The sequence below is a fragment of the Cyanistes caeruleus genome, chromosome 3 (genome assembly GCF_971803275.1).
Source record: "Cyanistes caeruleus chromosome 3, bCyaCae1.hap1.1, whole genome shotgun sequence".
NCBI lineage: Eukaryota > Metazoa > Chordata > Aves > Passeriformes > Paridae > Cyanistes > Cyanistes caeruleus.
The window spans coordinates 64,400,761-64,422,828 of NC_141703.1; the positions used below are offsets into that span (position 1 = coordinate 64,400,761).

Sequence of the window (22,068 nt, forward strand, 5' to 3'; positions counted from 1 at the left end):
AAATGTGCATGAAATTTCCTTTAGAAATTAACTCTTCTGTACCCAAGCTGGTGATTGGAGGAAGTAATTCCTCTGAACAGAAGAGAGACATATCTAAGCTTTTAAATTAATTCATGGCTTAATTACTGGAGGAAGAGACAAATGAAGGTGCCCCTTCTAGTTTCTTCCATTCTTGAAAAATGAGGCAGCCACTCACTGAAAGCAGTACTTTCACTCTGCTTCAAAGATAAGCCTCTATGTTTCTTGCTGACCTGCCTACTAGAAAAAACCCAGGAACTATAGTTGTGCAATCTCACAGGGAGGCAAAGGTACTGTGTAAATGAAAGGAGGGAAATGGTTACTAGAGTGTCTCCCTGCACTCCTCACCCTGCTCCTTTCTGCTCTTTTGATCCCTGTCTTTACTGACAAAGGGGAAGGCTGCAAACACACATATCAAAAACTAAAGAGCACCACAGGGAACCAGCAGCCATAGTGTTACAGCAGCAGCTACAACAGCACCTGCATTAGGTTTGCCGTATGTGTTGTCTTCCCACTAATTTCTGGAGACAAATGTAACAGAATATGCCTTACTCTCTAATCCCGTGAGAAAAGCCATTTGTGTGCCACCCTTAAATGCACTGCCCAATTTGACAACAATTTAACAGAAGGATAAAAGTTTCTGACATATAAAAAGGATGGAAATTTAAAATCTTTTAAAGGAGAGAGAACCTATTTGTACCATTAATGAGAAGAAATAATGCTGCATGAGCTTACTTCAAATGAGAATGTCTGATCTTTGAAACTGCCCAGGTAAAGGAAAATTTTCTAGCAGAGTGCATCCTTTTAAACAAAAGATATTCTAACCAGAGGATAGAAAGCAAAAAATAATCCGGCATTATTTGTTCTCATATCCAAAGAACTCAAGGTTAAATGTGCTGTGGACAAGGACACACAATCTACATCTTACATACAGGTCTCTTACTACTGAAATTTAGGAAGAAAAAAAAGCACAAAAAAGGCAATAAAAAAGATTTAGTATTGCCTTCATTACATCTATTTCTTCCTTTCAGCTGTTTCTTTCTATTTCTTTTTTGTAGGATTAAAAAAAACCCAACAACCAAACAAAAAAGTGTATTTCTTAAGGGGGTTACAGCAAGCCTCCATCTTTACAGACCTACTTCAGTCACTGACATATATACTGTTCACCATTTAGAATGTGCAATACTAAACCCATCAGCTTTAAAATTTTAAGAAAAGAATAAAGGTATTTTAAATCTTTGTGCCTTTACTTTGTGCTTTTTCTTCATGTTCAAAAGACATTTTCTAATTTTTACAAGCCATTTCACAGTCCCATAGAACAAAACACAGACCTCTAACAAAAAGCAAGAAGCATATGATAGACCTTAATTTATTTCAGATAGAAATCCTAAACTGTCTTAATACCCAAACCCAGGAAAGAGGCATTTTGTAAGGCTATGACTTGATTTAGGCATTCATTTTTGAACGAGATTAGATTTGCCTTGAAATATGCAAAAATGCATACATTTTTCCTCTGCAGCTTTTAAAAATTCTTGTTGTGACCCTTTACATTGTAGACACTTTTATTACAGACATCTAATGCTTGGTAAAATGAATTCCTCCCTGCCTAATCCGGATGAAACTGCTAAAACATAGAGCCAAGCACCTCACAAACACATCGCCTGTGAAGAATATTAAGAGTGTAGCTTTTAGAAGTTATAAAAAGTCAGAAATAAACAGCACATGCCACTTTAATTTGGTTCACTATTAAAGTAAGCATCTGCCCTACAATAATATTTCTATCAGCAGATGGACTGTGCACTGCTTACAAGCTCTGCCCTTGGGCACAGTCAGACATTTAGCTGCTGGGCAAATCATTAAGCTGCTATACCCCAGTGACAGTTTTGCTTTTATTGCTCTCCCAGACAAGTGCTGGCAGTACAAATACATCAGAAGTCCAGAGGGAAGCCATTACTTTTTAAACTACACAAATGCAAGGAGGGCAGTGTCAGAACAAGGTAAATCCAAAGGACCTGTGAGTCAATGAGACGTGGCTGGCAAGATGATGCCAAAGCGAGGCATGAAAACTTGTTTCCTAAATTTTGCCCGAGATCAGATTGCAGCGGTGCTAAATCAGAAGCTAGACAGGAGGTGGTGCAGTGAGAGATTCATGAGAAATGAAGTGGCAAGAGTTGTGAGACACATTAGAAAAACTTTTTAAGAAACTGAAGGTAAGGATCAAAGTCAAAAAGCAACCTCATGACTGAGGCTTTTGAAGACAAAACTCTCTGAGAAGGTTTGCCTGTATATGACAAGGCAAAGATAGATATAAACTTTATATCTAGGTCTTTATAGAAATCCTGTCAGCAAATTGCTTGCCTGTCAGAAAACAATGATGCATTATTTTTGCATAGGTCATCAAACAAAAAATTCCTAAAAAGATCAAGTCATCTGGAAAAAACAGTTTCAATTCCACAACATGAATAAAAGAGGATGGGGAGGAGGACTTGGTCAGGTGACTGCTTGAAGGGAAAATATTTAAATTAATATTCCTATTCAAGCATTCATCTTTCCAGCCATGCTGCTCAGATACCTCAAAGTTATAAATCCTCCATGAAAAAATACAGATTAGATTGCCAGAATTTTCTATCATGGTGCAAAGAGCTCAGAGAAGGAGAGAATCGGTTCTGGTTTTCTACATAGATCACAGAGCTATATAAAGACAGTTTAAAAAATAATTCTAACATTAAATTGTGTATCTTGAGCACTGTTGACCTGAGGGGCCATAAAAAATGGCCATTCTGTAAGGAAAGTCTGACTGTAGTTTTGCTGTCCCTAGGAGCTACCCCAGACCCCAATTCCTAAATGAAAGCATATAACTGCACCTCAGTATTCACTTATTGACACAACAGAAACTGATGCATCTTGATGCAGATATTGACTTCCCTGCTGAGTATCCATGGCATAAATCAGATGAATCAACAAGAGTGCCTACCCTGCATAACTGCAGCCACACAGACTCACTGTGTGCACAAGGTATGTCTGTACAAACACAGCTATCTGGGACCTGGAGAGCTTCAAGGTACAATATATCTGCTCTCTTTAGTCATTAGCTAAGGTTGCTTAATGGGGGAAAAAAAACCAGCCCAGAAACTCCTTCAGGACAAAGAACATACTTCAAAAACAAGACAGAGTGGGAAAAAACCGGTAACTAAAGCACCAAGAAAAAAGCATTTCTTCAAAATTTTTACTAAAGGTCTTTTCTCCTTCCTCTTCTTATTTTGTTTTCTAAACACCCTGCAAAAGGATATTAATAAGGAGAATCAAAGAAAGTGTGATGTATTAACAATCTGCCTGCATTTCAGGGATCACTGTACAGCAATGCAATACTTGCTGACTTGTTTGCATGTCCGCATGTCTGCTGCACTCTTTCTTCCTTGGTTCTGAATATTTGGCCCTATCTGATGCCTCATTCAGACAGGGTTATTTAAGCGGCCACTACCCTACCCTTCTTTTTGCAGTAGGGACATGAAGCATCTGAAAACAGGAACCCACATCTGAACTTGAATTCAAAGATACGGAGAGAGGGAAGAACAGGGAATTGTCTATTTTGAGACATCTGTTCCATATTTGAATCCTTGATTAGCCTCTTTTGTGCCAAGTCAGTTAATATACACCAGGATGAAGTTACATCAGCAAGTGTATTAGAAGCAAAATCTGGTGTGAAGTGCAGAAATTTTAGTCCCCAGCATCATGATTCCCTATTTAGCCATGAAGCTTCCTGTGAACCTCAACACTTTCCACTTCCGCACACTATTTTTCTAGTCATTAAAGGAAAGTATAAACCTATTTTTACCTGACTACAGAAGGTGATTCAGAATAAATATATAGACATTATATATCCAGTTCAAGGCACACAGCTTCAACAACTCTGATTTACTGTACTGTGTAATGGTCCCAGTACATTTTAGCTTCAGGTTAGAAAGGCAAAGGTCTCAAGTAAATATTTTTTTTCTGCCAAACTATTAACCCTCCCCCACCCCCACTGCCCCCAGTAATAAAGTAGACAATAAATGTTTTGCTCTCAATGCATTAAGAGCATTGAGTCAATCATTGGACTAGATGGCCTGAAAATGTTCTTTCTATGATCTAAAATGTTGATTCTATGATCAAATGCTATTCCTTCTCGCTATGACCATCAGCAAGGGAATATCCTTTAAAACTGACTTAATTTCATATGGAAATTGCAGAAGTGAATTGTGATGTCTTTACTTCCATTTACCTAAGTAAACCCAGCACATAACATATGGCTCTAGAAACTCTTGAATTGACTTTAACAATGCATAAGATATCCTAAGATTAGAAAAGCTTTAAAATGCTCCACCTTTATAAGCGTCTTTCGAGTATACGGAAATAGACCCCAATCATTAAAATAACTTACTGAACTCTGCACCCTCCTGCAGTCTATCTGCCACTGTAACTCAATATTTTTGCAGAACAGCCAAAATGAACCCCCTAAACCAGCCCCTAGTGATTAGGGACTAAAACAATGCTTTCTCTGAACTTCTCATGAGAAAACACACACGTCCCAGCATTACGGACTTAGCTTGCCTGGAGTGTAATTGCTGGTATCCAATGAACTGCAGACAGTTTCTGTCTTTCAGTAGTTTCTGTAACTCCTTTTTCTGTTTTATGTCTACCCCCAAGAAACAAGTTGGAAGGGCCATATTTGCCAGGGCTCAGAATAAGCAAATGCCTGAAGTCATGCAGCAGAAAAAATATCTAAAGAATACCATGTAGCTGCTTTTTTACATAAAGGAAGGGGAAGTGAGAGACAAGACATGAATGTCAAAGTTACCTAGTGTGTATTAAATTTGGATCCTTGTAAAATTCAACTAAGCATCACAAAGAATGTCTCCAGGTGCAGTCTGGAGATTCATGCTGGGTTAATTTAAGGAATTCACAGTTTAAGTCTATATCCAGTTCTTCTGTAGATTAACTGGGTTCTGATTAAGAGATTAACCTGATTTTAATTAACAAAAACTGTGCAAACAAATATGCACTGGCTCTTCAGCCAATTAATTTCATAACTTTAAATTAATTTCAGTATAAATCAGCTCTGTAGAAATTAGTTCACTGAGTGCCAGGACACTGTCACTCTATTGGCTGTACCAAGAGACTAAGAGTTTCCAAAGGAAAAGAGCAAGATAGATAAAGAGCAACCCAATTTGAATCATCAAAAAAAGATGCTGGAGAACTGTGTGTGTTTGAAAGCCTTTATGCACATTAAGTACTTAGTTTGTGACTGATTTCCAGGGAATCCAAAAGATTCACTTGCTGGTTTTGGATTCTGTGCTGTAAGCAAGGGACCAGCTCTGCAGGACGACCACTGTTTCTGAGCAGAAAAGAACTCAGAGCAAATAAATTCAATACCTCCAGTGAAAAAACACTCCTGGGCAAACACATTATGTTTTTGCTCAGGTTTCAGAGCACAGGAACATAATCAACTGGCTCCTGTTCCACAAAAGGTGAAGACCAGAGACCTGCCTTATAGATTCTTACAAGAGATATTTCATAGACATAGGATTCATATCATCTATTGCTATCCTATAAAAGATGCATGTTTAACTAAAGTTAGCTGTCTAGGCACAAGAAATTGAAAGAACTACACCTTCAGGAACTGCAGGCACATCTCATCTGCACAGCAGAATCACCTTCTGGAAAGATTTGATCCACCCCATTGAATGTAATGGGAGTGTGTTCACTGCACCGGTCTATAGGGCTAACTAAAACCCAGTTAAGTTGTCTTCTTGACAAATGAGGGTCCTGAGAAAACCCAAAGACACAACTGGTCCTGAACTGTAATATGGTAAACTTATTACTTTAAAAGTAATCTGTGGACTATTTAAGCATGGCAACAATAGGAATCTATTTTATTTTTGAAGAACTGTTCTGTTACTATAAAGTTATTTCCATGCTGTCATTAAACTAATTAGCATTCTGTGAAGTCACTAACTAACTTTGCGTGGGAAAATTAATGTAAATTGCCTTGTGAGCATTAACAGAGAAAACCCAAACATACCACTGTCATGTCTATCATTAAACAATGCCTACATTACCTAAAGCACAATACCTTTTTCCTAAAGATCCACACCCTGCATCTCCCTCTGAAGGAAAAAAACACCACCTGGATTAGTTAAGGCTTCATACATGCATGGCCTGCAGCAACAAGTAAATTTATTAGATCTCTGACAACACATTCTTAAAATAAACTTAATAGTTTTCAGTCTCTGCTTACTAATTTGTTTTGTGGCGCCAGACAACTCTCCCAAGAGGCTCCAGCTGAATTGAAGCAAGGGTCATTTCCTCAGCTCACGGAATAACGGGCTTAGCTCAACCATCTTAGTCACTGTCATATAGGGGACTTTTTTTTCTGGTTTATACCTTTAAGCTACACATATAGTAGCCCATAGGAAAGCTATTCTCATTTAAAGCCTACTCAGAGAAAGTGTTAAATTTGAGGGTCATGGTACATCCTAAGCCCCAGACAATTTATGAGTAGTAACAGGAAAGTGTACTGCAACCTCGCAAATGCAAGACATCACAATAGAACAGGATTCAGGAGAAATATAATTACAATAAAAATATGATCTCACTACATATTGTACTATTTTAAGAAATTCCTCTATTCTGCGAAAAGAATAGACCAATTTCCCTTTCATTAGATTACATTTTCATTTAGAATCCACTACTGCAAACTCCTGCATATGCGCCTAATATTTCAATGCTTGCAAAATCATTCTATTGCTTAAAACCAGGATGCATGAGGGGGTATCATCTGAAACTGAGACCTCTAATATTTTACTATGAATTTTAAATAGGTTTTTTGTGTCAAATTGTCAAACTTCCTTTGAAGAAGTAATTGAACTTTTCAATTTTTTTTTTCTAGCTGTTCAGCACTGTCTTTGAAGAAAATTCTTCTTCATTTCAGACCACAATCCAAACTCATAAAGCTCAAATTTTACAGACTTAAGAGGCAAATGCATGCAAGAGGAATTAAAGAGGTTAGTATTATTTGCAAAACCTACTCTAAACAAATTGGAATAGTGTTCCCATTTTATCAACTGGACTCACTGAGCACTGACACAAAGAACATTCTTTTAACTCCGTGTCAAAGTGATTGAACTGTTTCTTTAATTAAGAATTTCCTTCCAGAGACTTGAATTTTAGTTCCTTTTCTGTTCTGGCAATACAACAAATAAAATGTACGACTGACTGGAGGAGAACAAATGTCAGGCAGGTTCATTTAACATTTATTTTTAATTCATTTCAGGGTAATTGTACCAGGTAATTTCAGTATTGGACTTCCAATATTATTTGACCAGAGAAACTCCTTTGTGGTTCCTTTCATCCCTCTTAGGCTATGTTAAACTGATAACCTTTTGCAGGTGATTTAGTCCTGCTCAGCAAAAGTAGATTAAAAAAGAGAAAACATATAAAATTATTGATATAAACAAGAACAGAAAAAGATTCTTTTTGAAGTCACTAACTTTGACTTGAGACAAGCCTTGCAGAGTAGCTGAAGATATTAGTTCTGCTGAGGAAAAATATTTTTGCAGTAATGTGGGTTTTTTTATACCATGACAAATTTTTTACTGTTACTTGAAGTATATCCTAAAGGGCAGCATATTCCTATGGCAGTAACTATAATATATTCCTGTATCATTTTATCTGAAATTTCTATGTTGTAGTCATAATGTATATCGCAAGAAGAAAAAATAAAAAACTGTAAGGAGCCAAAGATGCCTTAAAAGATTCAAGCCAAGATGTCAGAAATATGTTTAAATATTAAAAATATGCAAAAAATATATAATATACTGTATATTATATATATAATATATGGTATGTAAGTATATAATATACAAAAAAAGCACACAAAAGTACTTCAGAAGAAATAGAATTGAGAGTCCAGAATAATATGAGCACTCTGAGCTTTCCAAGAGAGAAGCGAAGAGACTGTGAAATTACGACAACTCAGTCTTGAAAGCACGTTGCTTCCAACGCATCATTTCTTCTCCCTCTATTTGGCATGAAATCTTCAGTAACACTTCGAGATATGTAGAAATTAAATTAAAATCGGCAGTAGAAAAATTGCACCTTTACAATCAAATTTGTTTTTATTATACAACAGACTTTAACAACTTATTTATGAATGGTTCACATTTATTTGGTTTGAAAAAAGATTACTGTTTTAGCTATTTAAGCTGATTTAGCATCCATCAAGTTTCTGAAGAATTCTCAATGAAGATTTCCACCACTGCTCTCCCATATGTATCGAGATATAAAAAATCCTTCAGCTTTTTGCCAAGCATCAGGGAGGCAATATTTTTCTGAAGTTAAATCAAGTCTGGCTCCCACCAAATCTGCTGGCTACCACATACAGACAGGTGAAGGCCTGGGTATCTCTGGTCTCAGCTTTAATTTTTTTGCCTTAGAATTCATTCAGAAATGTGTAGAGGCGCAATCACAGAAGTTTGAACTTGCCCACCAGCACAAATGTTTATCACTTGTAAAGAAAGCTGTCTCCCACCCTGTTTTGAAAGAGAGCTGCATAGCGCTCACCTGTTGGGACATGACCTCAGCCTCCCACGTCACCTGCTGTAGCTGCTGAGATTGCTGAGACACAAACCAGGGCAATTCCCTGGGCTGCAGCACCATGGGGGGCACTTGCTGGGAAAACTCTTGCCTGCAGCAATCTGAACAAAGTTGATGACACAGTGCTGAGCTGTCATCACCTACTTCATCCTTTTGGCTGGGGGTGTTAAACTTGTTATTTTAAACCGATTTCATGGCTGTTCAAAATATTTATTTTCTTTTCCCCAGTAAATGTGACAGTGCCCCTGAGACCTGTTAGGATTTCTGCTTCTTTTAGGATGCAACAGCATGCTAGTGACCGAGGTCCATGGAAGCCCATTCCAGGAATGCCACAGAAGCCTCATGGACCATAGGGCCATGAAGAATAGAGGATGCAGCAGAGGCTGGAGAACAGAGCAGACATGAGAAGATGACAGAGCTCACTGATTGCTAGTGATTGGAATAGACTGATAGTGAGATTAACAGGATATCTCAGACAGAATCAGCCTGGGCAGCCCCCCAGCTGCATAAGTATTGTTGGTTTCAGAAACCCTTCTAGTCACTGATTGCCATAGAGCTACTTGTGAAAGCCTCTCATCTGGATATCTTTTAAGACTACTTCTTTCTCTTCTACCCTAATTCTAGAAGAAAATGGACGTCTTAATTAGCAGGATTGATTAATGAGTGGTACATGAGAGGTACATAAGAGATTATGCATAACTTAAACTCACAGGTTTTTTTTCTCTGTTCTATAGGATCAAACAGGTGTGGATATGAACTGAGTTAACAGCAGAAAATGAGATGGCAAAGGTATTAATCTTCATACAGACAACTGTGCAATATATGAAATGTCACTGCTTGCTGGTCCTTTGTTTGACACCTCAGCAAGATGTGTATTTCAGCCCATCTATGAAAGCTTAGCAACCAGTTGGTCAGTTTGAAAGCAATAAACTGCTAATCATCCTGTGCAAAAAAATGGTATGCCACGCATTCTAAAGAAAAATATGGCAGTGACTCCTTATTTAGAGATAGATCTGAAAAGTTGTGTGATGCATAATAAAGTTGCAATCATTCTAACATTTGCACATGTAACTTTACTCATGCCCACACCCTTGCTAAATCAGATCCTTGACTGGTTTCCTTATGCCAGAGAAATTTTTCTGCTTTAACTCTACTGGTCAGTCTTATCTTGTCACTTGGAAGGGTGGGCTCTAGCCTTAAGCTTTCCAAAGAAGTACCTGCTATATTGGCTATTTAAAAGAATCACTTGTCTACTTAGGTTGCTTTCTCCTTTCTTTTCAAAGAGGGAAAATACTACTAACATTATTTATAAGGTTGCATTGGGTGTGGATGAGATGGAGTTCATTTTCCCCACAGCAGCCCTCACAGTGGTGTGCTTTGCACTGGTGTTGATAACCAGTGTTTTTGGCTCCTGCTGGGCAGCACTGGCACAGCACTGTCTCTCCAACTTTCCACCACCCTTCAGTAGGCTGGGGATGGCAAGAGTTTGGCAGGGGGGACAAATAGTCCAAAATAATCCAAATAATCCAAACTGACCAAAGGGATATTCTCACTAACCTCCACCTACGAAAGAAGGGGCTTCTTGCTCTTGTTTCCAGCTCCTCTTGTGTAACACTTCAAAAATTGTTGAACAGGTGAAACTAGATGATTTTTGACTAAATGGAACAAAATGTCTGAAACTAGATGAATTTTAAGATCCTTTCAAACACAAAATAATTCTATGATTCTAAAACTGGGTGCTGTAGTTCAATAATCTCACAATAAGTTATTTTTTTACACACTTTAACTCGAATATCTCAAGAGAACATATTGTGATCTTGAAACATCTTTGTCCAAATGTATTTCTTAATCCTTTTGACATGATTTTTACCTCATGTTAATAAAAAAAATATATATTTTAGATTTCTTAGCTGCTGAGACACAAGCAATACCTCTGTTCTTTACCTCTTTACATACTCCACGAGTAAGTTCTTGAGAGGATAATGAGGGTAATACAGTCTAACATAACTATGGGAAAGCACTTTCTTTTCACTTTCTAGTTAATGAGCAACTTTCAGGAAAAGTTTGATAAAGGTCCTTATGTTAAAGAACATTGGAGGGAAAAGTGAAAAGAAATGTGTGTGTATTGTCTCAAAAACTACTTGTTCAATGCAGACACATTTGCTCTAGTATGTGCTTACATTAAGAGCCCTTGGCTGTAGTTCTTTTATTGAACAGGTATTTCAATCTACAGTCACCAAGATCCCTTAACGTGCTTTTGCACATGAATATGGGGGCAAGACACAGTATGTGCATCCTGTTAGAGCGACACAAACTGGCTCCAGTTGAGCAGGTACCTCTTCATGGCACAAAGGATAGTGCCACATGACCCAGCCCTGCAGAGGCAAAGCTTTACCAGATGGATGCTCTGCTGAGCCTCCTCAACCCTGCTGATTCCATAGATAGTTCATTAGGCTCTGACTTGAGTAGCTCACTAAGGAACTGTGTTGCTCCATAGACAGAAAAGGTTTAGTTTTGGCTAGAGGGAAATAAATGAGGGTAGATTTGATGTTGGGTTCTCTCAGTGTTTCTTGACAGTGCACTCTACAGGTTGTAGGACACACTTGTCTCTCTTTCGTACTCAAATGTGGTTGCAGAAACCATTTTCTCCCCAGTCTGCCCTCACAAGCCCTTCTTGGGGTAAATACAGTAGCTGCTTATGTAGACATACAGTACAGGTCAAGCCTTCCAACCTTTTTTCTTATGCTTTCCTTTAACATTATTCAACAGCTACAGTTGTGCCAGCCGTATGTGTCAGACAAATTTCACAGCCAGTTTTCACACTAGTGTCCTCAAAGGGCACTGCTTTCTCCGAGTCACATTGTGATAAGCAGAACAGTTGTTCAAACCTACCAGAGAAAAGGCTGGCAAAACTCACAGCATGAAAGTGGGCCTGGACATTCATTCAGACTATAGTTAAACTTTTCCTTCCTAAGAGATCTTGAGAATGAGATTTGGACAGTGCATTCTACAGGAAAGCTATAACCTTTTAGGTAAACTCTTTGCTACCTTACTAAGTATGCAACGAGATCTGAATAAAAGCAGTGTTATGCAGAAGTGCATGGAAGTTCAAAATAAAAATATATTGTTTTTTACTACATGTAAGTATACTTACTCACATATATCCATAATGGTGAAAGTATTCCACAGATGAACAGTTGAAATTTGATCATATCCCCGAATGGCTATACTCTATTTCAACTTTAAAGTAAACATGCATTCTCTTCTTATATCATGCAGTTCTGAGTGAAGCTGGCTTTATAGTATCTAAATTTCTGCTTATACCAAATCAAATTTGATGATAAAATATGCCCTGTCACTTAATGTTCCTGCACACCCACTGGTTGTAAAATAAAATAAAAAATAAATTAAAAAAAAAAAAAATTAAAACCCCCACAAATCCCTATTAATACAAATAGTGCAAAACCTACTGTGAATTATTCCTATGAATTCCTGAATGCTCTCTGGAATCTACTATTTAACATTTCATATAATTTTTTTGTCTACCGTTGACACACAAGTGAACTCCTATAAACATATATAAAATCAGCAGTACCCAAGTATTCTGTGGAATTTTGTAAAATGTTTCAAAGAATCATAATGTATCATGACGGAAAAACAACGAAGTCAGGTATGATGCAGCAGATTGCTGTAGATTTGCTTGGGGCAGGAAGGCTCTGCAGAGGGATTTAGCCAGGCTGAATTAATGCACTGAGGCCAACTGTGTGAGATTCAACAAGGTCAAGTTCCAGGTCTTGCACTTGGGTCACAACAGCCCCATGTAGCGCTACAGGCTGAGGGCAGAGTAGCTTGAAAGTGGCTCATCAGAAAAGCATCTGGGGGTGCTGGACAACAGCAGCTGAACGTGAGCCAGCTGTGCCCAGGTGGCCAAAAAAGCCAATGGCATCCTGGTCTGTGTCAGCACTAGTGTGGCCAGCAGGAGCAGGGCAGGGATTGCCCTCCTGTACTCAGCACTGGGGAGGCCACACCTCAAATCCTGTGTTTAGTTCTGGGTGCCTCACTGCAAGAAGGACACTGAGGATGTTCAATTAAAAATTAGATTCTATAATCTTCGAGGTCTTTTCCAAACCTAATGATTCTGTGATTTTACAGTTCTATATTTGAGTCAATACATAGAATGTTCTGACACTTAGTAGTTAAGAAATCAGCATTATTTGGGTCAATAATAGAACAGTGAAAACTTTCATTACTTTCCTATGAAAATGAAATAGTGTGTCAAGAAAATAGCTTAGATTACTTAGAGTTCTCTAAGAGACATACTAAACAAGGTATAAATCTCTTGCCTGTAGTAAGTATAATATTTATATGTTCTAATCTATGCCTGAATATTATTATTAATACAGGAAAAGAAAAATTATAAACTTTCATGTTTTAGAGATTATTATCTTTACAATTCCCTCCATTCCTAGCATTTCAGCACTATACTGTAAACACCAGCAGTGAACTCAAGGCCAGCATTCATTTCTAGATTTTGAATCTGCCCAATAGCCAGTGTGAAGTGCAATCACCATCAGATAACACCGTATGAATGTTAATTTATAAGTTAACAGTATAAGTTAACACCAATGGTAGTGTGGAATATAGAGAATATAATGAATGCTAAAGAGTTTTACACCTGATATGCCCAAATGATTGACACCACATTTTTCAACCATGGAGATTTACATTTTTCATATAGACTTTGGGAAGAATCTGAATTTCTTCCCAGTAGCTACGTATCCTATATTTTAAGAAACCATGTGCATTTCAACTGGTGAACTTAAGCCAGTTTTCTTTGTACACAGTTAGATTAATAAAGAAAATTGAGATGCACTACTTTCCTGGAATGCTCTTTAATATATTCCTACACTGCAAGTCTCTTTCTCTCTGTATATATCTTAATCAAAATAATTATATATCCATACATAAGTTCCTATAGATACATACACACAGACTTATGCAAGAATGAACTCAGTTAAACTTCATTGAGTACAGTGGCTGCACTGTATTCAAAATCAGCTCAGTTGAAGCAAACAAAGCAACAACTACTCATTAAGATAAAGACCTGGCCCACAGTTTTTGTGTTTCTCTGCCATCACAGAATCTGTAGTAGCTGCTTACCAGTGATACTCACTTTATATCACCAACATAAATGGAAATAAATGTGCTCCCAGCACCATATCCACACAAGTTTACTATTTTTTTAACGTTGAATTTATGCATTGGGATTTATTTTTCATCTTACAGAGAATTCAAATCTTCATTCAGGGCTGGAAGAACCTACACAACGGGCTGAGGATTAATTCTCTTTGGCAGTTTAAAATAAATCAGTAACACGGATAATAATATTACAGTTATGGATAGTAATCTTATTTTGCTGGATGAAGCAAAGTAAAATATCCTGCAGATCTCCAGAGTAATTTTTTTATGTATTAATGGTTCCATTCTACCTGACTTACACTCCAATCCCTGTAAAAAGAAATTCCAAGAGCATTTCTTCATGAACCTTGTCCAGAACTGCAGCAGACTCCCACACCATACACAAGAGTAATCAGTTCATACATTTTCCCAAGACACATAACTAAAACCTCATGCTCTGTCAGTAAACCAAGACTAAGCAGCCTTTTCTGAAAAATTCATTCTGTGAAAGCAACACAGTAATGTCAGGCATTCTCTGACATTATACCTTCAATACTCCTGTTTAAGCTGGTATAACTCACTGACCTTTCTTCTCCCATTAGTCAGACTTTGACCTGCAGTCCATCAAGCCTTTGGCCTGGACACTACATTGGCTGTGGACACTGCTGGTTCCACACAGCCTGAATCACTAAAAATACCCCAGTAAGTAAAGACACTGTAAAGAGCAATGTTCTGGGAGAAAAACCAAAAAACAAAATGACAAAAAAAAGTGATGGTTATCCTGAGCAAAAAACTTTTTTTGATGTCTGTGGAATTCTTTTATCTACTCTCTCCACTGAACTTCTATATTCATGCTACCCTTTACTGGAATATCAACCCCTAGACCTCACTAAGTATGATTACAACTGAGAGCTATATGTAGCTCATAGCTATAATCACAACCCAAATCCTTGCCCTTTTAGGAATGATCCAGGCTGTAGGCCTGCTGCTTCTAGTAACCTCAGCAGCAGCTGGAAGCCTTTGTCCACTTTCTCTCCAGAACACTCTCTGTAGGGAGAGACATTACTGCATTGAATTACACTCATGCTATGTTAGACAGGTTTTTTTGAAAAGCATTTATTTCACCTAACCTTGGATGAGGTAGATGTCTGCATCCTAAGATAGCTATTCTAAGCATCTATTATATCCAAGGAAGACTAGTCAGTGAATTTGTAGCCTACTGTTTAAAGATAGGTATTCAGGGTCATTTGAGACCCTTTAAGGTATCTGAGACATCTGCAGACAGCTGGCAAATGTAACACGTGATTAACAGGAAGCCCATGCCCTTCGGCAGGGTTGGACAGAGGTCAGGCAGGTTGGCTGGAGCCCTCACAGGTCCTATGCTGAGGGAATTGAAACATGCCCAACAGTGTCTGGAGAGCTATTCAGCTCATCATAAAGAAGACACTTGCATTGGTTGAACATTTCCAAACTGTTTAGTTTTTCATGGACCACAATGGGACCTTTGACAACTAGACACGTTCAGAAACGTGCATTTAATCATCTAACTTCATCTGTCTTCAATCTAGCACAAACTACTGTAAAACTTTCCTCAGAGAGGGGATATGCAGATAGAAAAACAAACATGTTACATGGCATCTGATTCTACTACTAACAGGGAAATTTGCAAGCCTTACCTCTTGGCACCATATCTTTTGAGATGAATGTGTAGATGTTTTCCTGCATCAAACAGGCAGCCTGAAACAACAGGCAAACAGGGTGGGACAGGAACATGTCTCAGAGCAGAACAAGTTCTAGGGGATGCAGTATCCATGTAAGGGTTGGTCTCAGATTAAATTAAACTGATTAAAAATGCATCCCTGAGCCACATCCTGGATGCATCCAGCAAATGCAGACTAAGCACTGCCTAAGAAATCAAGGATTCCCTGTTCCCCCACAGGCTCTCAGTCCCAGCTCCTGCTTTGTCCCCTCCCTGGGTGGTTGTACGGCCATTTAAGGAGCCGCTCTAGGGAAATGATCTCTAGTAAAACTAAATGAGGAATGAAACAGTTTAATTTTAATCTGGGTGTTTTCCCTGACCCAGAGTTCATGGCACAGCAGTAACACTGCTTGTGCCAGTGTAAGGGAGGCAGCAGCACAGTGATAAATACCAAGGGTGGAGAGAAAGTGGGACTGCTGTGCTTGGCAGCAGTTCTGTCTCTTGATGCTGGAAGCAAGCCCTCAAGCTGGCATTCCTTGCTGGTATAAATCAGTGTGTTAGAATGTAAATCTGACCCTTAACCTGAAAAGCCAGTTTTCTGTGTCATTTCTACTATGAAACAACTTTATCCCTATGTCTGATTCCTAACTGAGAGTGAAACCAGGCAACACATGCTTTGATTGTGACACAAATCACATTGCTTTGAACAACTTGAAAATGATTCCTGATAGAAGGCAGAAGTTGTTGTGGCAACCATTTAAAGAGGCCATAAAGGTTCCTGCCTTACAATGCTTCCCAAGGTTATTCCTACAGATAACCAGGCTTCCTGTTAGGCCTTCCACCAGACCCACAGGCCAAGACATTAATGTGACTGAAGGACAGAGCTTATGAAATATTACAACTTGCTCCTTTTGATCATTTTTGAGGCACTACCTTGCATCTAATTGCCCACCAGCCACGCCCTTTAAAAACAAGAAGTCACTCCACAAGATGAAGATTTGATGTTCTAACAGGAAAAACACACATAAAAAATTGTAACCCTCTACAAAAAATAATTCCCTTAAACTTGTGCTTTATATATACACTGACAGATGCCTAACTAAAAACGCACAAACATATAAAGCACTCACCAGAATGAATTCTGAAGTGAATGTATAATTAAAAAAAGAAACTGAATAGAGAGAAGCCTGGTTTGTTTGACTTGTACTAACATGTTAAATATAAAAATCTAGGTATGTATTAGGAAATTAAAAATATACTTGTTTTCACAGGCTTCATTATATTGAGAAATATGTTAAGGGAGTCACTTCTGAATGTATTCATAATTGTATCCTATTTACTAAACCATTCAACATCTTGAGCTCACAACAGAATAAAGGATGAGAAATACAGGTCTCATCTGAAAATCAAGATCTGTGTATTATTTCCTCTTCCAGTGATGCTTCAGTCCAGTGCCCCTTCTATACAAATTATATATACATGAAAACTGGAGAGGGAGTTTTTACAAGGTCATGTAGTGATAGACAAGGGGGAATGGCTTTAAACTGTAAAAGCATCTGGGATTAGATTTAACATCAGGAAACAATTCATTACTGTGAGGGTGGTGGGACTGGCCCAGGTTGCCCAGAGCAGCTGCAGATGCCCCATCCCTGGAGCTGTTCAAGGCCAGGTTGGATGGAGCTCTGAGCAGCCTGATCTAGTGGAAGGTGTCCCAGCCCATGGCAGGGAGATTGGAACTGGGCGACCTTTAGGGTCCCTTCTAACCCAAAACATTCTAAAATTCTGTGATTCTATGACACTAGCCCTGCAAAAACACAAGTGACCTTTTCCAGTATAGTACTCCTATGCATATTGAAGTATTCATATAGGTAAGTTATGTTAATGATTGACCCAGAAGCAGATATTTGCAGGAAAATCCTTTTTTCATTATTTACTTTTATATTAGAGAATAAACAGATCTGCTTGACTGTGATAGACACTGGGGCAAACAGAAGGAAGAAAATGTACTGAGAGCAGGATGAATCTGAACAATGTGCTCTTTAGTTTTCTTTGTTCCTCTTGATCATATTGCAGTAAATGTAACTAAGACACACACATTCAAAATAAATTTCTCATTAACCTCCTTAACAATTAAACTCTCATAATTTAGTGTTTTTTCAAATGAGTTTTAAATGCAGAGATGTTTTAACAGTATCTGACAGTGCATGCAGGTGAATCACCATATTCCCTAGCACAAAAATCATTGAGAGTATGGAAAGAATTTCATATCTGATTTGATGGCACTGTCTTTAGATTAAACTGAGCCCACAACAAAGCAAGGCATCCTTCCTGCTTAGTAACATTAGGAGAATGTAAGAGTCTATCTTCAAAATACGTACAATCCACACACAAGCAGCGATGGCAATCATTCCAGACACATAGAAAATAGGTCCATGAACGAAAAAAGCCAGCAAGAAAATCTGAAGGATAAGGAGCACCAGCATGACATTTCTATACCTTGTTATAAGAAACATAGTGATCAACATCAAGATCAACTGGCTTTATTATATCATTATCTCTCTGGTTGTTTACATGCAGAAACTTTATCAGGTATTTATCAGTTTCTCTATTTACTAATTATAGATAAATGTTCCAAACCTGCAGAGTACCATTTTTTGCTTTTGCTTCCTTTTATAAATTTCTTTCTTTTGTATTTTTATATACAGGAAACCCTGTGAAATATTTTCTGGGTTATACTAAAAAATTCAAATATTAAATACAAAATACAGCTAGCTAACAAAAGCACAATGTCCTAGTTTCACCCCAGGACACACAAAAAAAAAGGGCTTCCTCTTGTTGCCTTTCTACTTAAAAAAGGGGACTTTTATAGCTTTGCTTGGCAAACATTGGAACACATAAGACATGTCTTATCCAACAGCATTGTGGTGGGAGCACAACTGTAGGAATCTCAGATGTCCCCTGAACATAGATGGAGAGGAGAAGGAAAAAATTTTACTTCCAGAAGCCCAAGTGCTGAATAGTAGCTCCATGTAATTAATCTCATATCTACCAAATGGTTAGGATCTCATTATAAAACCGTATACAAAATACAGCTTCAAATTATGCATCAGTAATATGAGTGTTAACTTAAAGGCACAAAGAAGTTCTGAGAGCTTTTTCACAGAATGGTTTGGGGTTGTGTTGGAAGGGACCATAAAAATCATCTAGTTTCTACCCTGCTGCCATGCACTCACCAGAGTATAAATCCAGACATACAAACTTCACAGTTTCTCACCAACTTTCCCCCCCGTCCTCATGGAAATAAATACCATTAAAAAATGAAACAAAACAAAACTAAACAAAACAAAGGAGTTTCCTTTCTCAATAAGTAGAATTTAAAGTACAAGGTCAATCAGTAACTATGTTTTTGAGCTATATATTTGTACTAAGAATAAATTCATAAGAAATAATTTGATTGCAGGTTATTCCTATAATAGTGTTTGGGAGCACGTAAGAAGAATTCTGTTTTTCATTAGGAAAATGCATGTCCTACCTTTGTTTCAGTCTTTCCAGCTACTGTTCTAAATACTTAGAGGATGGAAAACATTTTCTGAGCCTACAGGGAGCAAAGAATTAAAAATGATTTTATACTCCCAAATATTGATAGCATGTGATCTTTTGAAAAATGAGGGGAGAAAGGTTAACTGTGGCTCTCATCATTCAGTCAAGTAAGGAAATACAAAACAGCACCAATATTTATTTTTTTTAGGCATTAACTGACTAAAGACGTAAAAGCATTGTAGGTGACAGGTCAGTTCTGGGATAAATGGGAAGCTAGCCCACGCTTTTGTGCTTTCACATTTTGGAGATACAACATTTTCTCTCCAGTAACATCTTCACAGCCATCAGATAGCAACAGAGAACAAAAGAAAATACTGTTTTTTCCTGCAGAGATTGTCACCACTAAAGCTGACACTGCCTCTGTACAATACAATAGATTTTCTCTCAAAACTGTTATCAGCTATTAGAAGTGAAGTAGCTAAAACGACATTGAGTACACCTTCAAATAAAACTGAGACCAGCTCAGTTATTTAGAGCACGATGCTAATAAAAACCAGAATTGTCAGTTCAATCCCTGTATGGGCCTTTTGCTTAAGAGCTGAACTTGATGATCCTTATGGTGCCTTCCAATTCAGACTATTCTGTGAATCAATAAAATCTGGTTTATGTTCCTGTATGTCTGCTTTTTAAGAATGGATTATATGCACAAAATAGGTATCCTATCATGATCAATGGGTAGAAGGAAATCTCATGTCCTCTTTTTCAACATCAGTCAAGACCAAAAATTTGGCCCTTTGCAATAATAAATGAAAGCTGATCTTATTACTGTGAAACCATAAACAGGAATCTCCTCACCTGATTCAGATGTAAAAAACCTCTACACTAACCAACTCCCCTTTGGAGGCAGATGTATCTAGTATGTGATACAATAGATCAGTCTTAAACCTTCCTCTTAATTGGGCCATAGGTTACAGGTTGTCATGCTGAAGAAATGGAAGAGCAAACAGATGTCAGAAAGCACTGTTTGTAGATATCACTGCATCTGAGAGGCGGCATCTCTAAAGAAAGTGCTAGGAAGCACATACCGGATTGAACATTTGACAGCAAGTGTTTTTACAACAGAGGTATCATGCTCGTAAGCTTTAAATCAGGTTTTGTGGTAGGCCAGGACTGAAACTAAGTCTCATCATGTCCAAGATTTTCATTGAAAATGAGTGTGAACTTGGTCTATTTCTGATTTTGATAATGGTAACTTAGGCTTCATTTTGTTTGTAACAATGTATCAAGAATAGGTTTCTTCAGAAACAACTTGGATTGTATTATGTTTGATGGCAAAAAGAAGGATTATGTCACGGGGCAAGGCTTTGCTTTTATCATTAATTACAGAAAAAAAAAGGCTATACTTGGCATATCACTCTTCTCATGGTCACAGTGGTGTGATATCTTTAACATGTGTCCTTCAGTAAACAGAGAATGCTAAATGATAACCAAACACTCCCATTCATCTGACCAACAGAGACTTTAAAGGGTGTGTCCAGTCTTTTTGTTAAACAGTTTTTGATGGCTTCACAGTGAACTCTGACTTATGTTTAAACCAAAAAACCATTCTTTCACGGGGCTCATGATTCTGGGCTGACCATATTTAAAACACTGCTTAAAACTCCAGTTCAACTGGCTAGTCAATACTCCTCAGGCATAATAGATTTTGTTTTTCTCCTGAAGGTACAGCCTGCCTGTGCAGGAAACACAGCTTGCCTGGGAGCTGGTCTCAGTTTGTGAAATGAACTCCCCCAGGAATAAAGCACAAATCTTCTAATTTGAGTCAGAGTATACACCTTTGATTTCTCTTTAACAAACATAATAATAATGTAACAAATACATTAAAAAAAAAAGAAAAGAAAAGAAAGTGCTAGTTTATACTGCACACACAATTCTGCCTCAAGGAAAGGATGAAAGAAAGAACATTTTGTGACAGATGCTAATCATGTTTGCTCATGTACTACTGAAAGGTGCTTGGATACTATAGGAAGGGGCGGGGGGAGCACAGTAAGACCCAACACAGAAGAGAACAGCCACACCATCAGTCATGCCCTGACACGTTCTCTAAGGCTGCTTCCCTCTCCCAGTGCAATGCTCTGTGCTCTATCAGGAACACATTCTCTTTGCCATCTCCACAGGCTCACATCTTAAATGAACCTGACAGTCTATCCATCAAGCCAGATTCCTAAACCTAAAAACATTACAATGAATCCTGTAAATGTTAACTGATTACCAACAAACAAGACACTGGAATGTTAAGTAATATTGACAGTACAGGGACCTATCAATAAACTTAATCAATAACATGAAGGTCCAAAAGTTTCTGCATATGCTGTTAAGCAAATACAGTTTTCAAGTTCTATTTCCCAGTTCCCAAAACATTTCTGAAGTTTTTTAGTTTATCCATTCTTATTTCAACACAGCTGAATACCATATTGGACATCTGTTCAGATGTGAATCACTTTAATGCCCTTTTGATGGGTTTTCAAAACCATCTAATTTGTAAAACTTTCAAATATCCATTTCTATTTAATAGCAGATTATTAATCCTCAGAAAATTGCTGTTAAAATGTAGTCTCTGTTCTCCACTTCAACTTGCCTTGTGCTGACAGTTGCAACATCTGCGTACTCCTTATCCAGCTGCAGGCATAACACAGGGGAAGGAAAGAGACTAGTTGACTTTATTTGATTGATAAGTGAAACAAAAGACAGCATGAAAATACTGTGTCTCTTGCAAATAGTCATGAAGCAGTTTTACAAGTTGAACAAATTGACAATAAAACTTTATGCTGGATGCTTTATTGTGTCACATATGTTCTCATTTCATAAAACCTCTGTCATGATTGACCTTGTAATCTTTCAATATTTCTCAAACTGACAGTTTCAAGAGCAGTAACCTGCATTTTAAAGAGATTTGTTGCTGTTATTTGTACATTTAGGACTCAAGTCTTTACCAAATA

General features: G+C 37.8%; 1 protein-coding gene across 1 annotated transcript in view; it reads right to left on the reverse strand.

Annotated features, from left to right (window-relative positions):
• The window catches only part of FREM2 (FRAS1 related extracellular matrix 2), a 126,456-nt gene that overhangs the window by 60,132 nt on the left and 44,256 nt on the right, over positions 1-22,068 (reverse strand). The window lies entirely within an intron of this gene.